Source organism: Sturnus vulgaris, chromosome 1 (assembly GCF_052056855.1).
Source record: "Sturnus vulgaris isolate bStuVul1 chromosome 1, bStuVul1.hap1, whole genome shotgun sequence".
In the NCBI taxonomy this organism is placed as follows: domain Eukaryota; kingdom Metazoa; phylum Chordata; class Aves; order Passeriformes; family Sturnidae; genus Sturnus; species Sturnus vulgaris.
This window is the reverse complement of record NC_142243.1, coordinates 138,027,044-138,046,935: the sequence shown is the minus strand read 5'-3', so window position 1 is coordinate 138,046,935 and position 19,892 is coordinate 138,027,044. Positions and strand designations below refer to the sequence as shown.

At 36.3% G+C, this 19,892-nt stretch overlaps 1 long non-coding RNA gene across 3 annotated transcripts in view; it reads right to left on the bottom strand.

Annotated features, from left to right (window-relative positions):
- The window catches only part of LOC148225550 (uncharacterized), an 86,097-nt gene that overhangs the window by 2,420 nt on the left and 63,785 nt on the right, over nucleotides 1-19,892 (bottom strand). The gene's annotated exons all lie outside the window — the stretch shown is intronic.

The window sequence follows — 19,892 nt, the reverse complement described above, 5'->3', positions numbered from 1 at the left end:
ACATCTGTGTGAAAGGCCAGGGAGTGCCTTTGGTACCTGGAATCCAAGGCCTGTGAATTCTAAGACAATACTAGGGGAACAGACTTCAAAATTCAATCTTATACACTGTAGTCTAACAGTATTTCTTGTTATTGCTGGGACAGTATGCTGGGCTAGATAGTACCTATGATAAATTCAGATAAATTCAAATTATGTGTGACTCTTAGGATGGATCATATCCATGCTTTCAACCACGAGTGCGATCTCTGTTAATTCTGGAGGTAGCTGATGGTGTGATGCTGTTTTTGGAATTTAAGCATTGTGCAGCAAAAACTTTCTTTACATTTGGTAAATCAAGATGTTATATAAAAATTCCCACTTCCACTATTAATATTCATTAAGCATTAAGCCTTTGGAGGCTTGGTATAAATAGCTTTCCCTGAACTGGAATTCACAATGGCCAAAATCCTATCTCCCATATAAGTCCTGAATACATAGATATCTTGCAGGAGCTGTTTAGAAGATTTCTATAGAATGATCTAACCATAGCCCACAGTTCCTGATAATTGGTGGTTGCTATAAATGACTGTACCTTCCATTTAGCACACAAGGGGTTTTGCTACCATAGTGGCCAGTGGACTTGAGTGGTTTGAAACCCTTAGAAATATATTCTTCTATAATTCATTATCTTTATGGTATGTTTTCTACTTCCTTGACCATATTAAACATCCATTTTTGTTGCTAACAGCTCAGAGCAGCAGTTTTTGGTCCATGAGAGGAAAACAGTGACAACCCATAGATTCTCTACAGCCTCCTGACAGGGGAGTTTGATAAGAGTACAGCTGTAAAGGTTCATCCTGCTATTGCTACAGAGAACATGCACTGACACCAATGCAAATGTTGCCCAGTGTTTGGGCATTCTTTATTGCAAAAAGGTTTTGCATGTAAGAAATAGAAGAAAGAACTCAAAATGTAGCTGGATTTCAAACAACAAATTTCATATTAATTCCTCATTAAAGTGAAAGGAAAATAGCCTTATATGATAATATAGGAAGAATATGGAATGTGTTTTCACTCAGAGTAAGTTCGGCATTTCCAACATTTAAAATTTGTTGACAATCATAGTCTCAGACATTTTCTTTATTGTAATCAGTATTTTTCTCCCAATCAATATGAAGTTGTCTATTTTTTACTGCCCTTTGTGGGCTTTGAAGGTTTTTTTCCCTTAGACATTGAATTTAAATATATATGCTTAATTTCTTTAACTGAAAGTTCTGCCAGGCAGTTGAGGTCTTGAAAGTGAACATTTTACTGTAAGCTTTTTTGTGAGCTGTTCTCAGTAGTGTATAGGAAACTTTTTCAGTTCTTGCATTACTTTCACACATTACGCAAATTTGTATACATTAGATTAATTTGCTTTGTTTTCAAAGACACCAATAATTGAATGTGTTATAAAAACAGTCACAGGGTTATATTACTATGGAAATGTAGTAAATGCTTCAGAAAGGTTTTCTTAGTTCTCTTTACTAATAAAATTAATCATAGACCAGTTCAAGCCTTCCTTCAATGTTATTCAAGCTGAGACCCCATGAAATAGAAAATCATAGCTTTTCTGTTATTTAATTATTGTACGGCAGACCCAAAATAAATACAGAATATGAGATTTTTAGTGTGGGAAGAAGTGCATGTTTAGAGTACTCTGCACCAGGAAGCTGCTGGAAGCCTCTGTCTCTCAGAGTGCAGCAATAAAAGCAGTGTGCTATTAGTGCTGCTATTAAAAACCAAAGAGAGAAGTGCAGCATACTACTTTGAGATCAATATTCAATCTAATATGGTCTCATGCTTTCCCTTGGTAATCTCTAACAAGCCATATGGTTGTTTACAAAGGAAGATGAGACCCTGGTAGTCAGCAGAGCCTGGCCAGTGGCATGCACCAGCATGAATGTGCCATTGGTTGTCTTCTGTAAATCAGTACAAAGACTAGAAATATGCTGATATCATCTATGATTTCACAGAAATCATATATCCCACTATTGTAAAAGCTAACAGCAATGATCATCTTTAAAAGGGGGGGCCTCTAATAACCAACAGGAATATATACCATGGGGGAAAAAAAGCAGCTTTGGAACTAATTAAAAACTTCCCTTCCATGCAATTTCCATGTGGATTTCTAAAGCAAAACCCATTAATAAAAAAAAGACAAAAAAACCCCAACAACAAAAAGCAACTAAACCAAAATTTAAAAATAAGGTTTTAAGTAGCCTTTACTAAAAGATAAAACATGCTGAAAATAGCAATATCTCATGGATACTGTTCTAAGGAGAATTAGTTATATGCTTAAAAAAGAGAGACATGACAATGTTTCATAAAGCCTTATGAATTTTGAATCAGCTCTGGAAAGTATGGCTTTTAACCACCTAGAAAACTGGTGCCACCATTTAAAATAAATCTCAACAAACTATGCAAACTAGAACCAATTGAAAAATAAATGTAACATCTCTTTTCTTAAATACTATATGTCATCCCTGATATTCTAACTCTGGCAGAAAAATACAGAGTTGCAGTAAGCCAAAAGGTAAACTACTTCTGAGCTTGTTTAAGGATAAATGCAAAATTTAAATTCAAGCCACTGGAGAAAATTATTTTAGCTAAACCAAAATCTAGATCTATAGCATATGTGCTGTTATATAATGACATATAGGCTTCCCAAAAATAGCTGGTCCGGGTATGTACTTGAAGTGGCATTTCAATATTTGTATTCAGGCATCATGCAGGGTTGGCATCCAGAAAAGCAATGTTAAGGAGCATGGAGGATGTTATATGGCAAGGAAGGCACAGAAAAGACCATGAAATATTCATGCATTGTAGAGTTTGCTGAGATATAAATGCAGATGAAGGACTCTGGCTACCTGAGTGAATGTGCCTCTTACATGTGCCCATTCCATTCACTGATGGAATTGCTGTGAAAAAACTGTCTCGACATTTGGTGATTTCACCTTGGGCATAACCAGCCAAATTTCTTTTGCATGTTTTGTGTAAACTTTAAGAAAAACTACCTAGAATGAAGCATTAACTCCAACTGCTATCTGTCACAGTGTCCTTGGGAGTTTGTTGACAAAATATCAAGGCAAAGAAAGTTTTACAGTTGATGCTACTGAAAATCAAATAGGTATTTTAGGATCAGGAAGACCAAGCCATGCTTGTCTGGTGAAGGCAGCATCACTAGGTCGATGCACTTCTGGCTGGAGGCAAAACAAGGAATGATTGGATTGCAGAACTGACATAGCTCCTCTCAGACAATGCAAACATATCCCAGCTGCTGAAAATTTCTTCTTCAACTCCAGCTTTGTTTGAAGTTAGACTAGAAAAACAAATAAATAGACACCCAAATTCTCCAGCTACCATAAAAATCCTGAACTAGCTTAAGTAAAAATTAAAATTTTCATTATTTTGATAGAAATTACATAAGAACATACCAAATTAAAAATTTTTAAAAAGGGGAAAATGGGGATTTTTTAGGAAAAAAAATCTAGTGTTTCCTTTTATATGAAATAAAAAGAAGAAAAACATATCTGCTCCACAATTTGATCTTGACATTACAGAAACTGTTTACCTATCCTTTAAAATATGCATGGATTTTTTTTATTTCATTTCAAAATAAGAACAAAATTATTCAAAGTTATGTAAGTGAAATATTTCTGAATTTTTCAATTCCATGTTGGAGAGAAAGGTGGAAAAATACAGAGGTATTTCCCCTATTGAACCCAATTTTTAAAGGTTTTAATTCCATAACTTTTTTTTAAATAAAATACCATAAATTTTCTCTTACTTAAGACCTGAATGGCCATACCACCTTTTGCTGCCACTGTGAATTTCTGGTCACCATTAACTTTTCTTTGCTGAATGATTCAGAGGTAAATGGCAGCAAACAACCCATAGCATATTTTAAAGTAGTATTTAAGCCAATGCAAACAGGGGCTCTGATGGTGTTTCTGTTACAGCAAAAACCTGCTGTTTCTCAGCAGGCTGGACGCTTCTGGCATCTTCTGCTTTCAGGTCCTGCTTTGCAAATAGTTTTAGAAATGAAGATAAAGCATTTGCAAAAACAAGTAAAAGGGTCACAGGTGCACATTACTGGCTGTTTTGATTGTGGATTTTCAAAGATTCTGAGTCACAGTAGTTATTTTTAGCTGTGCTTTTAACCACTATTTCTGCTACATTGCCTAGATGGAAATTATTTTAATAGCGGTTTGATCTTGGTGCTCATTTGCATTTAGATCCTTTGTCAAACAAGTACATCTCTCAAACTTCTTTCAATACACAGAACTCTAGCTACCTGATTGTTGTACCACTAAGCTTGCATTTTAAAAGGCATATTCCTTATATTTCTTAGGACAGAAATCTCTTTAATTACATTTTTGATTGTATAATGTATGATATATAGTTATCAATTACATTGTTGTAAATTCCAAAAAGGGGGCTGATAGAAAATTTGTGGGGCTTCATAAAATAAATACCTGTGTTACTATTGTTCTTCTATATCCTAAAACATTATATATTATTTATTTTTTACTCAAATAAGGTTTCTGCACAAGAGCCTGAAGTATAACTTCTGCACTTTCAGGCAAAGTAAAGTTTAATATATACAAAATTAAAAAAAAAATTAGAAAACATCAATTCTATTCAGGTTTGTCTTCAATCCTTGCTCACTTGTGAGTTCCAGAAGCAAAACATAATTTTTATCTGTAAATTGATGGTCATGGGGGATTACCTCCTGATTATAAGTTTAATTCTGATTTTTATATTTTGATTGAGCTTTTAATTGAAGAATGATCATGTTTGGAGATATTTCAGAAAAGTCATAGTAGGAAACATCCCAGGGGGCAAAAATCTGTAAAGTGATGCAAATATAGATCTAACAGATCTTCTCTGTTTCTGATTTTTGCATGTCCTCACCTAAATTCATAAATATAACCAACTCACTCTTTGATAATAATTAGTGATGCAAAGTGGAACAAGTATTGCAGTTTTACCAGGGACATGGAATGTTCACTGGAAGAGAAAAGGAAGAACAGTTTAGCTCATTTAGCTTTGTAAAGCAGAGGCTGGGAGGAGAGATTTTGATTTCCCTAAATATAAAAGAGGAATAGTTATTGACAAGAGGAAGAACTGTTGCCTTTTTCCCAACATGGAAATGAAACTCGAGATAATTTTAGTAATGAGGTAATGTAAAAGGGGATCTTTATTTGAGGGCCTTCAGAGGGAGTTATGGAAAGATGTCCACAAAAGCCCACTCCTAAAGGGATGAGTACACATTTATAGGTTTTAGGGAATTATCATAATTGATAAAAAGCACCAATTAGGAGGACAAGTGGTGATGCAATTCCCCCCCAGGTCAAGCCCCTTCTCTGGAGCTCCCCCTCAGCTCTAGTTCTATTTTGTCCAGGAGAATGTATCTCGAAGAGTTGTTCTCAGCCTTGGTTCCCAGAAGAACCAAGAGAGCATAGAGCCTTGTACCTCCTGGGGCTTGGAGCTCTGGAATTTTTGTCATTCTGCTTAGGGAAAGGCCATGGAAAATTACTGGGAAAACTAGCTACTAATACAATAGGCTGCAGAGCTCCAAATATATGTGTGAAGAATACAGAGAACATAGAAAAAAAAGACAAAGTCTAAATGGTATCAGAACAACTTCTTCCTCTGATGGCAAATGTTAGTACAGGAGTAAATTATTAAAAATTAGCTATATATGTATATGTAAATACATATATATATATATATATATATATATATATATATATATATATATGAATGATAAAAAGAGAAGAGGATCCTTGTCTGAAAAAAAAATAAGATTCCAGAGACTTCATGGATAGGATTGTGCAACCTCTCTGCCTATAAAGCCAAGGTTGGAAATCAATGAATGGAGAGGTCTTTCCTCTGTTTCTGACCTCTAGGCAGCCCTGGTCAAAAATTGCTTTACTGAAGTTCCTGAGAGACTGGTCAACATGGGGAAGAGATTGTGAACCAAATAAATTTTTGATTAAAATTTTATATATGATACTAATATTGTAAACTAGAAATTTCCTTATTATAAAGCATGCTGGAATATCTGCACATTTTCATCTTAAGGCTCTAACTCTCATTAGGGTTATATTTTTCTGCTTCTGGGTATATTTGTTGGTTTGGGTTTTTTGCTCCTTTGTGAAGAAAATGAAAGGACACATACACTCAAAAGAACCTGTGAACTCTGAAAAGGGGTTGAAAATAGCACATGCATAGAAACAAGTGAGTATTCTTTTTCTGTTCCGTGCAAGTAGTTTATTTACTATCCTAACTATTTACAAATCAAAACTTAAATTCTATTATGATTGAGTACAGTTCTCTTTACTGAAGTGAAATCCTCATCAGCCTTCATCAGAAAGTACCCCAGCTGAATATGCTGTCATGGTCTATTCCTGTTTTCTATTTAATTAATGCATGTGAGAGCTGGACCCTGACAATCCCACTGGGTGGCCAAAGATTTTGGAAGTGGTTTTAAACTAAAACTAGTCAGATTGAGGGACACTAGACATCAGTGATACAATGCCTTGATCAGATGGATCAGAATATACTGATTGACAGTAAAAAACCCACCAAAAAACAAAACAAACCCACCAAAAAAAAACCCCAAACAACCAACCAAACAAAAAAAAAAGCACCAAAAACCCAAAAAACCAAAAACAAACAAAAAACCAAAGAAAACCCAAACAAACAAAAAACAAACACAACCAAAAAGGCCAAAAAGACAGTGCCAGAATTTTGGGTCATCTTGGTGATTTGAATCCAAATTCCTTTTGTGACTTCCTCTGTGTTCTCTGTGTGCTCTGAGGCCTATTTCAATGTGTGTGTGTGACATTCCTATTGTGATTGACATACACTATCAGTCTTAAGACGTCCACCAGAATTCACAGCCCTATGTTAGGTGCTCATATTTCCCGTAGAGAATTCCCCACTGGAAGAGTTCTCAGCCTGAAGATGACATTCACAAATGAGGGGAACCACTTAAGCAAACCAGTAAGAAGCTGCAGGAAGGGGCATCAGGAAGGATCTGTATTCCTCACAGTAAATGAAAATGTAATTCTGTGGAGTACCATGAACTCTTTTCTAGAATGGTGAACTCTCTTCTAGAACGAGCTAGTTAAAACATGGAATAATCTCAGTGTTTTCTTACCAAAGCAAAAATACACTGTGCTAACACAATATTTACATTATTTTTGGGGTTTTTTTCTCCTTCATCAATCTTACACAAGGGTCTATTTATTCAAGAAATAATTCCTTGCCCAGGACTTGTACAGATCTGCCCTTTACCCATGTAGGTCCCAAGCCATCTGGATGCAAGCATGCTGCAGCCAAAAGCTGCTCTCTTTGAGCTAAAAATCCCACAGAAAAAAAAGTATTTTGAGACAGGGCTGGTTTGTTGCCCATGGCTTGGGAATCAAACACAGGTGAAGCAAAAGGCTGTAAGCATAGAAAGATCTTTAATGGAAAGAGCCAGGTAAGAGCTTTCCTGATTTTTCCTTTGAAGTGAAAATTCGAAGATTGTCACTTGAGTATGACAGTTGCCATGTCTGCCAAAGAGGCAGAGCTGGCAGTGTTTGTTTGACCAGATCACAATTCCCCAAGTGTATAGAAACAATGGGTGAATGTAGTTAGCTGTGGGGGACTCTCCTACACTTTAGCTGGGTCCTTAAAGGAGCTATCAAGAGATATATAGAGTATGGCAGTGTAAGTACAGATGCATAGCTGTATGAATACCTACCTGCCAAATTTACTCCTTTTTTTATTGATGTGATGAATGATGAGGAGATATTTCCTTAGAATATTTCTTCAAATAATTATATAATTAATTATAGCCTATGATTTTGTTAGATATGCTTTAGGGTTGAAAGCTCAGGGTATTTCTTTTAACATTTTCTGTATTTAAACCAACTTATAAATGTTCCCTGAAACTGTAATTTTTTTTCCCCTGACAGCAAAATGCAAAATTTAAAAAAAAAATCTTAAAATGCTCAGTTAACATATATTGGTGATTCCAGAGTGCTTTTTCTCCAGGACTGTTCAAATTCAGATAATAAACACTACATGAATGGATGTCCAATGTCTTTAAAACAGCTCATTGTGACAGAGATTATCTAACCCCACATCTTCAGATCCCAACACGCCCTGAATTCTGTGTGTAGATAACAATGAAGACCACAATGAGTAGAGGCTTAATATTAATTATAGTTTCTATACAAAATTAAAATGGAAATTAGTACTTTCTTGCCATTTTTATTTCCCAACTTTCTCTAAGTATCTAAAGTTCCTGGGCTTTTTTGAAAGACTTTCTTAAAATTTCAAAGTAATCCAAGCAAACAGTCCTGAAGAAAAATCCAAAGTCTGATTTCCTATGGATTTCTGTCTCCTGTGAGTTAAAGAATGAGATCTGAATGAAGCATTTGCTATCATATGCAGAATTTGTAACTATGCTCTCATTTCTGCATTCTCAGACATTTGGTAAAATTTGGAGTGGTACTATAGCCATTTTTTTTTCTCCTTAGTCATTCTACTTGGCTATGTCATAAAAATCACCTTTCTTAGACTAGTGCTATTTTCCTGCCTTGGAAGTTTTCAAAAAGCACAGACACAGAGGAACGGACAGAGCAAGGCTGCAACTGAATACATTTCATTTACAAAACAAACTGTGAAGAAACACAAGGGCACCTAGACTTTCATTCCTGCAGCAGAAATATGATTTTAACACCTCTTTATGTAATTTTGAATTCCTGGGACAATAGGTAAAATAAAGATTTCTTGCGCATGGACAATAGGTAAAATAGAATTAACATCCAAAGTTAATCCCCAACTCTATCACTCACCTGAAGATAAAAATCACTACTCAAGATTTTCAGAGAACCAGAGAATAAATCAGATATTCCTTATGGTTCCATGTCATACTCCCCACTGTTTCAGGAAAGAAAGATGATGGCTTTCACAAGGACTATGTGATCATATTGTCTAAAATAACATATTCTGCTGAATATAATCAATGACAGTTTATCAGATTACTGACAGGAGCCTGGTGTATTTTAAAGACATATACGCTTCAAGACAACATTTCCCAGTGACTAATTTATGAGTATAGTGAATCTGTTCACTGAGTGAGTTTGAATACAGTGCAGTCAGTAGATACCATTCTAGTACAGGAATCAGACAAACATATGATGGAGTGAAGACAAAGAGGATATGTCACAGAAAGGGTATATTTATTTTGAGGGTTACCTTTGATGTACCTCTGCACTTTCCTAGTCTGGAATTTTTTTTTGCTAGATAAGGCTGAGGTACTTTCTACAGTGAAACTAATAAATTATTTTAAAATTGCGGGATTCAGCACACTCTCAATGGTGGGAACAAAGATTATGGCCACATAAATTTGTTTCACCCTTCCTGTGCTGCACTCAGGCCTTTAACATAATTGCAGCACAGAAGCAGAATGACTTGTTGGTAAGAGACTGGGGAGGTGGTTTGGTAGCTGAAGCACAAAGGATTTATGGCCCATTGCCTGATCCCTTCAACCACTAACAGAAGGCAAGAGGAAGATTTATCTTTCTTAAAACACAGAACAGGCTAACACAATATATGGTTTTCTAAACCTCTGAAAATATTGTTCTCAATGTCATTCTCAACAGCCTTTCAAACTGCACACTGCTGAATAGAGATTTAAATGTTTGGTATTACACTCAAAAGTGATAAACTTATAGAAACATTTCAGATGGTTAGTAATATGTGTGGTTGAACTTTAAAACAGATATATTGACAGTTATATTGAATTCTACAGCTTTTAGAACTTGCTCCATAAAGAACAATTAAGTCAAAGATTTATAGGGTGTCAATACAAATGTATTGAAAAAAACCTCATAATAAACTTAAGGCTCTCAATAAGGGATGGTTCTGAACTATCATAAAAAAAACAAGCACCAAGTGTGCCCTGCACTAAATAGGACATGCTATCTAAAGGAAGTTGTTTTAGAAATTTTTATTTATGATAATCATTATGGAATTTCATTACTGTGAAGTATTTCAGTACTTCACAATGAGAGGAATGTTGAATTTGTCTTTACAAATGAGTTGTGGATCAGCCTATAGATAAGGCTAGCATTGAGAGATAAAAGAAACAATGGGATGGATTCCACTAATTGATGAATGGAAAGAGATACTTGCCTTTACAAACAAACTGTAGGGCTGCTGATAAATGAAATTGGATATCGAAAGATGAAAGAAGCAACGGGGGGAAAACTATGAATTCTATAAGAATTAAAAATTAAAAGGAAGGGTTATACATTAGAGGGGAATTTCAGGTATCAGGCGTTCCGGGAAGTCTGTGCCTCTCAAGTACCTCAGCCAATGGGGAAAGAGAGAGGGAAATGCGGCCGGGAAAATAGGATAAAAAGGAGGCTGCGTCCTCCAAAAATTTGAGAGATCCCAGGGGAATGTCTCATGGCCTCTCCCTTTATTCGAATAAAGCAAAAAGGACTCCTCTGTCTCCTTTTTGGACATAAACCTCTGGTGTTTGTGGATTAATTTTCCTGACAACAATAACCATATAGGAATAAACAGCATTTTCTTACTTTGTTTCTAAGTTTAGAGTTTGGAGTGCAGCAAAATGAAGGCAGGTTTGTGATAAAAGCTTGTAAAAATCTTGTTCTTAATAATTTTGACTATGCTACTGCCAAATTCTGGTCATGGCCAAACTCCCTCATTATCAAAAGTTTTGATAGTAGGGGTCCTTATACCTACAGATCTGTTCTGGAAATTAATAGAAATGTTTTTTCAGCCACTGCAGTGATGAGTTTCTCTTACACAAATCCTCCCAGGATTCACAGACACAGCCTGTTTCTTTTATTTGGGTGAAGAAACAATTTGAAACCTGAACAGCTTAGGTTTACACAAGAATACAGCTAGAAGAGAAAGAAGTATTGTCATCTCTCAAGTCGTTTTCAAGCAGTTTGAGCGTTCACTCAAAAATGTATGATCTAATTGCCTCCTCTGCCTGACAGATCTTAAATCCCTGTCTCCCACTTCCCTGTAGGATATCCAGCAATCAGACTCCTGGGTAGTCTAAGGTGAAGTGCTATGTTTGTCTCTTTTGCAGAAGCGTTTCATTTTGCATGAAAAAATCAACGGCTCAATGGACAATTCAGTGAAGATGTGAATGTCACTTGCTGCTCTAATGATGGTATTCAGCTGGGAAGGTGTACTTGCAGCTAAGGAATCTTCAAGTATTTCAGATTAAATATGTACTGGAGAAAAGTACACAACACAAGTTTCTCTCCTTTCTGCATAAATTTTCTTATCAGCAGGCTGGAAGCAAAACTCACTTCTACTTGCTGTCTTCAACATATTTAATTTACCGTTTGCAAACAAAATAGTCTTCCAAAGGAGTCTTATTACAGAGCACCAGACTGTCTCTGCTGCTCAGGACACTCTTCTGAGAGGTGGGGAAGGGTTCCCATCTACTCAGAAAGAGTGGTGAGTGTACAGAACATTCAGCTGTGGCATTAAGTATTTCTCATCTTATCTATTTTAAACAAATGACCTCTTAGCATTTTGGTCTAAATAAATTCTATTTTGCTCTGCCTTTTTCACAGTTTAGGGCTCAGATTTCATTCAATAGTCAGGCAACTGAAAGTCTACAGTTTGAGGCTTGTCTCATTGCCAGGAGGTACAGATAAATGCAAAGAAGCAGATTTTTGCTGTCTGAGAAATTACTGACAGGATCAAAACATGACTGGGAGGAGCCTTAAACTTGGAAATTAAAATCTCAAAAACCAGGGCTGAGCATGTGTGAAAATACTTGAATTCTCTTTATTGCATTTTTTTAAAGGCTTCTGAAAAAATATACAAAACCTGTTTTCTCCCAGCTCGTCTCTTATTTAAGTAGCCAGAAGAAACACAAGGGGAATGCCTTTTAAAAAGGAAGATATGGCGATTGAAGAGTCTGAAACAATTATTCAGTGGCAGATTACATCCTTTCTTTATTGCAGAACAATCTTCAATGAGATTAATGAGAGAAACAAAATTAGTTTAAAAGGGAAATTCTTTAGGGATAAGATGTTCATGCTATGCATCTACTGTTACCATATAATCTTGTTTTAGCTGATTAGATTGTTTTATCAGAAGCCTGGGTAGAAATGTAGTGAAAGATGGAGCTCAGCATGATACTTCCAAATTAAAGCATATAATGGTAGTCTCAGGTCACGCTGTTTGGTGTGACTGATGCACATGCAGGAAGAGTTAATAGCATTGCATTTCAATAAGCTGTCCAATTTCTGTGCTGTAATTTGGATGTACCATTTTGGTGGGAGGTTACTCAGATAATGTATAGTGATATTGAAAAGTCTCAAGATTTAGTCTCACATTGTCTAAAAAAGGAAATAAGATTCAGGTGTGAAATTTATTTGAAAAAGATCACCTGTGGGTTTTATTCTACATAGAACCTATCCCCTTTCATGGCTATGTGAAGAGTGCTGTGTTCTCTCTTAAAAAGTCACTTATAGATCCCCTCTTGTTTGAGCCTTATTCCTTTTCTGGAATACAGAAATACAGGTATACTGTATAATACACAATATTTAATACAGGTATACAGGATATTTTTTGATTATTTGAATACAAGGATGAAGTGACACAACAGTGGTGTTACCTGGACAAATCACTGAACAGGTTTGAACCTCCTTAACTGCTAGAACGTCTGGTTGGATGGTGGGGAAAGGGTTTATAATAACAGAGAAGAGCTAGAGCTGATTTTACTGAGCATACCCTAACATCACAAGAGAGAAGATGAAAGAGTGGAATTGAAAGGTTCCATTCCAACAGTCTCCTGAAAAATGTGAAAGAAGAAACCAGTAAAGCTCTTTTTTTCTCATCTTCTTTTTTTACCAAGAGGCCTGAACCACGTGCGTTTAAAACCACCAAAAAGGAATCATCAAATAAGCTTTCTCAACTATGTATGTTGACTTTTAATAAAGTTTAAAACACAGGGGAAATTACAGAGAACTGGAAAATCTTAAGCCAATATTTTAAAAGGGCAAACTACCCATCAAATCTCAATCCTAGTCAAATAATATAATGTTTGACATCATCATTAATAAATAATTTTACTCCTCTCTTCTTAATATCAACTTTCTTTTATGAAAAATAAAATTTTTCAAACTCAATATTTTTCCTAGATTATGGATCTATAAATAAATTGATAAATAATATAATATATGTTATATGATATGTTATATGTATATATATAATATACAATTATGTATGTAAGGCTGGGAAAGATTGATGCCTCGAGATATTTTGGGATGTGTGGGAGAGAGAGGGAGGTTGTGTCTTGCTCTGGCGAGGCAGTGCCCTGCTTCACACACCACATCCCCAGCCCAGAGCTGGAGCATCCCAGCCCCGCAGTGTCTGTCATCAATCAATCAATCAATCAATCAATCAATCACACTCCAGGGGCGGTGCTAATCCAGCTGAGTGACCAGGGTCCCACCTGGGGAGAGGACCCACGTTGGCCTGAGGTTTAATGGGCTGACTGAGAAGTAAGCACATGTCTTGAGCATGCCCCTCTTGGAGTTTATTTGTGCTGGGATCCACGATTTGGTTACTGGTGTGTGTTTCTCTATGTTTTTTTCTATATTTCTCCCTTTCTTCTTCTCCTAATTCTCTTTTCGTGGAACATTTTAGGCAACTTAACATCAAATGGATTTAAATTTTGCAAAGTTGGATAGGCTAAGACAATGCTATGATAAGTGGTTTTTGTTAATTTGATATTGTATTAAATCCTTTGTTGAAGTTCCTTGACTTTCTATATTTTCCCAGTAAACTTTTGTATAATTTTGACCTCTTGAGAATATCTGGTGGGTATTTCTCCTGTGCACTTAACCCAGAGAAAAGGAACGTCAATAAACTTCTTTGCATTTAAATGTCTTGGGGTGTTATAATGGGTCACACACATCTGTGCTTGAACAGTGTTGGCAAGAGTGCACAAGTTGGGTTTTCTCACAAGCAACAAAATATACTTTAAATAGGGCAGCTGTAGTGGTTTTGGCTTGTTAATTTGAGATTTTTTGGCTAATGTATCAAATAATGTAGTAGGTTTAGTGTTGCTTAAATGTTAATGTTCTTATTAGAATTTTTTTGTTGTTGTGAGATAGGATTAGGAGAAGAGTAAAGTAGGCTTAAATTTTGAAGAAAGTATAAAGAAAACTTTATTCTAATTCTTATTATTCTTCTTTTAGTTCCATTAATAAACTTTTAGAACACTTTTCTTTCTCTTTACACTTTTTTTCTTTCTTATTGATAATGTTTATTATCTTTAAAATAGTTTTTTTAAAGTTTATTTAGGGAGAGGAGTCTCTCTTGTCATGTTATGGAGACTTTTTTATAAGAAAATAGTTTTTTAATGGCTTTTAATTCTTACAGATAGCAGCTGCCCGGAAATTTGCAATTGTGAAGTCCTTCCCATCTTAGTTGTGTTTATGGGCCATGTCAACTTATGGGGTATTATTTTAAGGATGAGTTGTTTAAAAGTAAAGGGTTTTTTATTTATTTTTGAGATTATTTTTAGTTTTGGGAATAGAGATTTTCTTCTTTTTTCCCTGGGGGTAAAGGGTTTTTATTACTTTTATCTTTTTTTTTTTTTTTTGCTTCAACTTTTTATGAGATTAAAGCTACTTTAACATTTGTTTGTTTATTATGGATGTTGCACAGCAGCACAAGCAAGCCTGTGTGTGTTTTCTCAGAGAGCCTAGAGCCGTTGTTTCCCTTCTTTGTTGCATCCCTATCTGCTCAGAACAGCTTCTGCTGCAAACTTGCTGAACAGTGATATGTGCATTTGAATGCAAAGCACACTGTAGGGTCTTTGAGCTTCAGAACTGCTCCTTGATCTGCTCCCACAAGACTGCAGTGAAGCAGTAATCATCAAACATGCCCTTGGGTGAAGCCTACAGCCCATATGCTTCACGTACTCATTAACTCTGAACTTCTGTGTGGCCTGTGGTCACCTGCACAGAGATGATAAAGCCCTAGAGAAGACAAACCCCATCAGCTCAGATACAAGTCTTACCAGGAATACCTAACAGAGCTGGGGTGTTTTACCCTGGAGAAAAGGAGGCTCAGGGAACACCTTAGCACAGTCTACACCTGCCTGAAAGGAGGCTTGAGCAAGGTGAGTGTTGGGTCTCTTCTCTCAAGTAACAAGCAATAGAACAGGAGGTTATGGCCTCAAGTCAACTCACAAGAGGTTCAGAATGAAAAAACTTCTTCAGGGAAGAGATTGTCAGGAATTGTAGCAGGTTGCTCAGGGAAGTGGTTGAATTGCCATCAAGATGGTATTTGAAAGACGTGCAGATGTGGAGTTTAAAGACACGATTTAGAGGTCAACTTGGAAGTGTTTGGTTAACAGTGGGATCCAATATTTTCCAATACAGCCAATTCTATCATTCTTTAATGCTACTAACTTTGTGTTTTTGAGGAGGTAGATAGTGTAGGACCAACTCCTGTCTCTCTGAGGTGGCAAACACTGTATTGTATCCAGTGCCCACATATCCACTGTGATCTAGGAGCACCTGCATTAGCAATACACCATAAAGGCACAGTGGAACAAGTTTCAGGTATACAGACTTTGCTGATCAACTTGCCACTTGCATTGGCCCAGGGAACATCAGCACTACTGACTGCCTTGAAAAGCTGAAGATATTGTAGGTAACTTGAATAAAGGTGTCCAAGTCTGGTCTGAGGAGTGAATTTCCCTGTCTCAAGCCACTGTCCTTGTGAAGATAGCCAAAATCCAGGCGTGCAGGTGGTTGCTGCATCAGGGCATGAGGATGAGTAAGATGGCATGGCAGGGTGAGGCTCTTGGAGGAAGGCATTGGGTATGACCTTTCACAGCCAAGTTTTACTTACACCCACAGTCTGTAAGCTCGCTGAAGAGCACGCATTTGCTTTGACCTCACATCTCCTTCCTTCAAAATACCTACATTTTGACCAGTAGCCTGGCTCAAGCCTGCCTCTAAACCAGTGCTTTAGGATGGAGAGAAAGAGTAGTTGATTTCTCAGGCAGGGTGATTAATCTATCCCAGCAGTGGTGTCAGAACTAAGGTCACTGTCTCCTTGTTCATCTGAGTTTGCCTTACAGGATGGCAACAGTATTGCAAAGAGCAGAAACTGCTGAAGAGTCGTAGAGAGCATTCTGAGAGTGGGCTGGGAGGAGAGGAGGTGCAGCAAGCATGTAAGGCATTGCACTGTTCAGTTGCAAATTTGCATGGCGTGATTCCTGTGCATAATTTTGTCATTATATTGGCTTTCAGCAAAAACTCACCTGATACACTCTCAAGCCACCCCTAAGCCTTAACAATACTGACAAAAAGAAATCACTTATCTAAGAACTCAAACACTGCTCTGAAGGAAAGTATTACTATACCCTGATGACAGCAGGATGAAAGAATCAATGTAGCTGTGATAGCTGTAATACTGCTACCATAGACAACAGCACTGAAAAAGCTAGGAGAGCAAGACTTCAGTCTTGACAAATAAATGGGAAACAGAACCTGTGGGGACCCTCTGTGTTTACTCTGTCTAGACGCAGTTTACATGCAGAGATTCTGGCACGAGAAACTTTTCATTGTTATGCAATATGGCCTGACCTGACAAACCCTTCCCTTTACTCAGCAATTCGTTGCAGGCTTGAATCAGTGAACCAAAGATGAAAGATCAGCAGTTTATTCAGTATCATTCAGCTTCATCAAGCACACCTGAAATATGAGAACAGATGTTGCAAAACTAGCACGTCAGAGTTAGAATGTTATATTTACATTATCATCAGGAAGATTCCTGCCTTTTTAAAAGTTTGGTAAATGTTGTAGCATAAATGTAAAACTTGCACAGTGATAAGCTATATTTTGGCAATAAAATACATGAGTATGAAGTTGATATTTACTGAAAGCTAAAATTCTATTAATGCTAAAAAAACACCAGTACCAAGACACTAAATTCAAAGCATTTTTACAGTAGTTATACTTGTATTTTTATCCAGCACCTGTTTTAAAGCTGAGCTCTCAGTACTTTACACTTTTCATGCAATATCATGCTTTTTTCATGTCATATGTGATGGTAATCATGGAGTTGAAACATGAATCTAATCCACTATTTAGTGAAGTCTCATAGCAAATGTTACAATGTTACTCTCCCTGCTCAGTACAGACAGTTTCACCAAGCCCAGCACATTCCCAGATTCCGCTCTGAAGGAACTACGGCAGTCTCCTACTTAGTTAAAACACAAGTTGTCAATCTTTGTGCATGTCAAGTAAATGTCAGCTTAACGTGTTTTTCTTTCTGTTTCCAAGAATGGCTAGAGACCTAGACATGAGCAAGTTACAAATAAATAATATTTCACAGAATGCATGAAAATATATCTATCTTTCCTTCAAGGAGACCATGAAAATTTCAAACACTAAGTTTCTCATTCATTCATATGAGAGAAGTAGGAGACATTGGTTTTTAAATGGTTTCCTCTTCCTCCTCAAAAGACTTATTTTCTAGGAGAAGTTCTCACATGCAGAAGCCACAGCTGCTTTTCCAGTTTACAGCTGCTCCTTTACCCTATTCTGCAGTTTCTGGTCATATCCCATCTATGGTTCTCTAAGGCAGCATCCTACAATGGCATTCTAGATCTGGTTGGAAAAGATGAGAAATGCCCTTGGGAAAAAGTCCCTCGATCCCAATTGTCACTCTGGAGTCAGAACAGGCAGTAGCACCAAGAGTTCTGAATCTGAGAAATTTAATATGATTTGCTGCCCTTACAGTGAGCCTGGTGATATTAAATACTTGGACAATTTATGGGTAGCTCTGGTAGTCAGAGAATATATGAGATATAAATTTTTGAATAGTTTGTAACTAGGACAGGTGTGGGCTGCTTTTCAAAATTCTGTTCCTAATGCAAAGGTTTCTGGGACAAATTTCAGATCCATTTTTAAATTTTAGATAAAGATTTCTTCAGGTGTGAAAATATATACTTTTGTCTTACCTTGTTCTCAAGAGCAGATACATTATCTTGTCTAATTTGAAAAGAAAGCAACCTCCCTCTAAATATTACCATATTGTGTCAGACCAAAGTTAAAGTTTAGCAAATGGTACAAGTTAAAGACAACATGGTACATAGTTGATAGCAACATACTGTGAACAGATATTTGTACAGTATGACTTAATTATTGAAGGCACCACTTTAAAAACTTACAATTTCATATATTATCATAGAATCATATCTCTAGTGGCCCCTTAAATGAATAACAAATTTTACTCTTGTAAATACTTGAAATTAGTCTTGATCAGTGGAAGCAGTATGTAAAGTTACTTTAGCAGGTATTAAATTAGTGAATAATTCATACTGGAAGTTACTAAACACCAATAATTTCCAATAACTGTCTGTTTTATAATATGCATGCAGCTTTAAGTCTTTTCAGTAACAGGAACTACTTGGCATATGCCAAGAGAAAATATATTTAATCCTCCTTTACACAAATTTCAAACAAGCATGATATTCTTGGGTTAATCTTAATAGAAGTATATAGGGAGGAAAATGTTTTGATAACACTGAGGATTCATTCTTTCTTTAGTCTTGTCAGAGGTAACCTCTTAGATGGAAAGACACATTTGCACTGTTCCCATACAATGCACAGAAGACCAGCTCTCATTCATGCACACTCACTTTCCTCCAAGTAACAATATGCAGCTTAAAGGTAGATTATATTACCTCCCAATATAGAATAATCCCTGCCAGCTCTGTAGGGATCAAATACAGGAAGATACAATCATATTGCTAAGCACCTCTAGAGATTTTAAGTTATAGAAATGTTTTCTGCAATACTGCTCTTCTCTCAGGTTTTATTTCATCACTGACAATGAAAAAGAATCAAACAACTTTTCCTTCTTCCCACTCATCCTCAGTCCCGTGTATAGGAGGGCACTTTAGACTAATTTCACCGCATTTAACCTTCATCTCATGCCTTACAAGAAGGTTTTTCTACTGGAGACTATTTTTGAAGAGTTTCAACTCCTTGTAACTCTTGAAGTACACTAGGAGAATTACACACCTTTTATCTCCTTTCCATGGTTGATGTATTTTATGTTGCATTAAAATGTCTTTCAGAACAAGCAACATCCTGCCAGATTTGCAGTTTACATGTGAAGAACACAAGAATAATTTATCCAGCACAGTTTGTCTGTGGTTCCATCTATCTGGTCATGAGACCTTGCAAGTCACCACAGCTCACTGTTAAGCATCCTGTAACAGAAATGTTCAAAATTGCATAGTTTTCCTGTAATGCACATTAATGTTGTATTATAATTCACCATGTGCCATAGCTCTTTGGTTGCTCTATGACTCAGAGACCTTGTCTCACTATTAATCATTTCTAAACCAAAATATGAAGATTGATGTGTGCACTTTCTTTAACCACAAACAGCAGTATATATAAAGCACTATCTTTGCTCTAGCAGTGTTCTGCCCTCTCTATACAAGCATATAAATTACTATTCTCTTTTCCACCTTGTAAAAATGAGGTCCATAAGCAGTAATTGCTCTACTCTGTATTCCTTGCACAAGCTGCTAAATATTATATTTCTAGTAAGGTACTCTTGCATTCTAAAGATAACTTAAATGCATCCTGCTTTCATAAATAATATATTGGTGACTCACTGATGTATCATAAGACACAGTTAAGTAAGAACCATCTGTAAAACAAATCAATATTAGGTACAGGGCAGTTTTAACATCTGTTGGTTCCTTTAAAATGAGGTTGTGGAGACTTGTTAAACAATTAGTTTCCAACTTCTGCTTACACTTACAA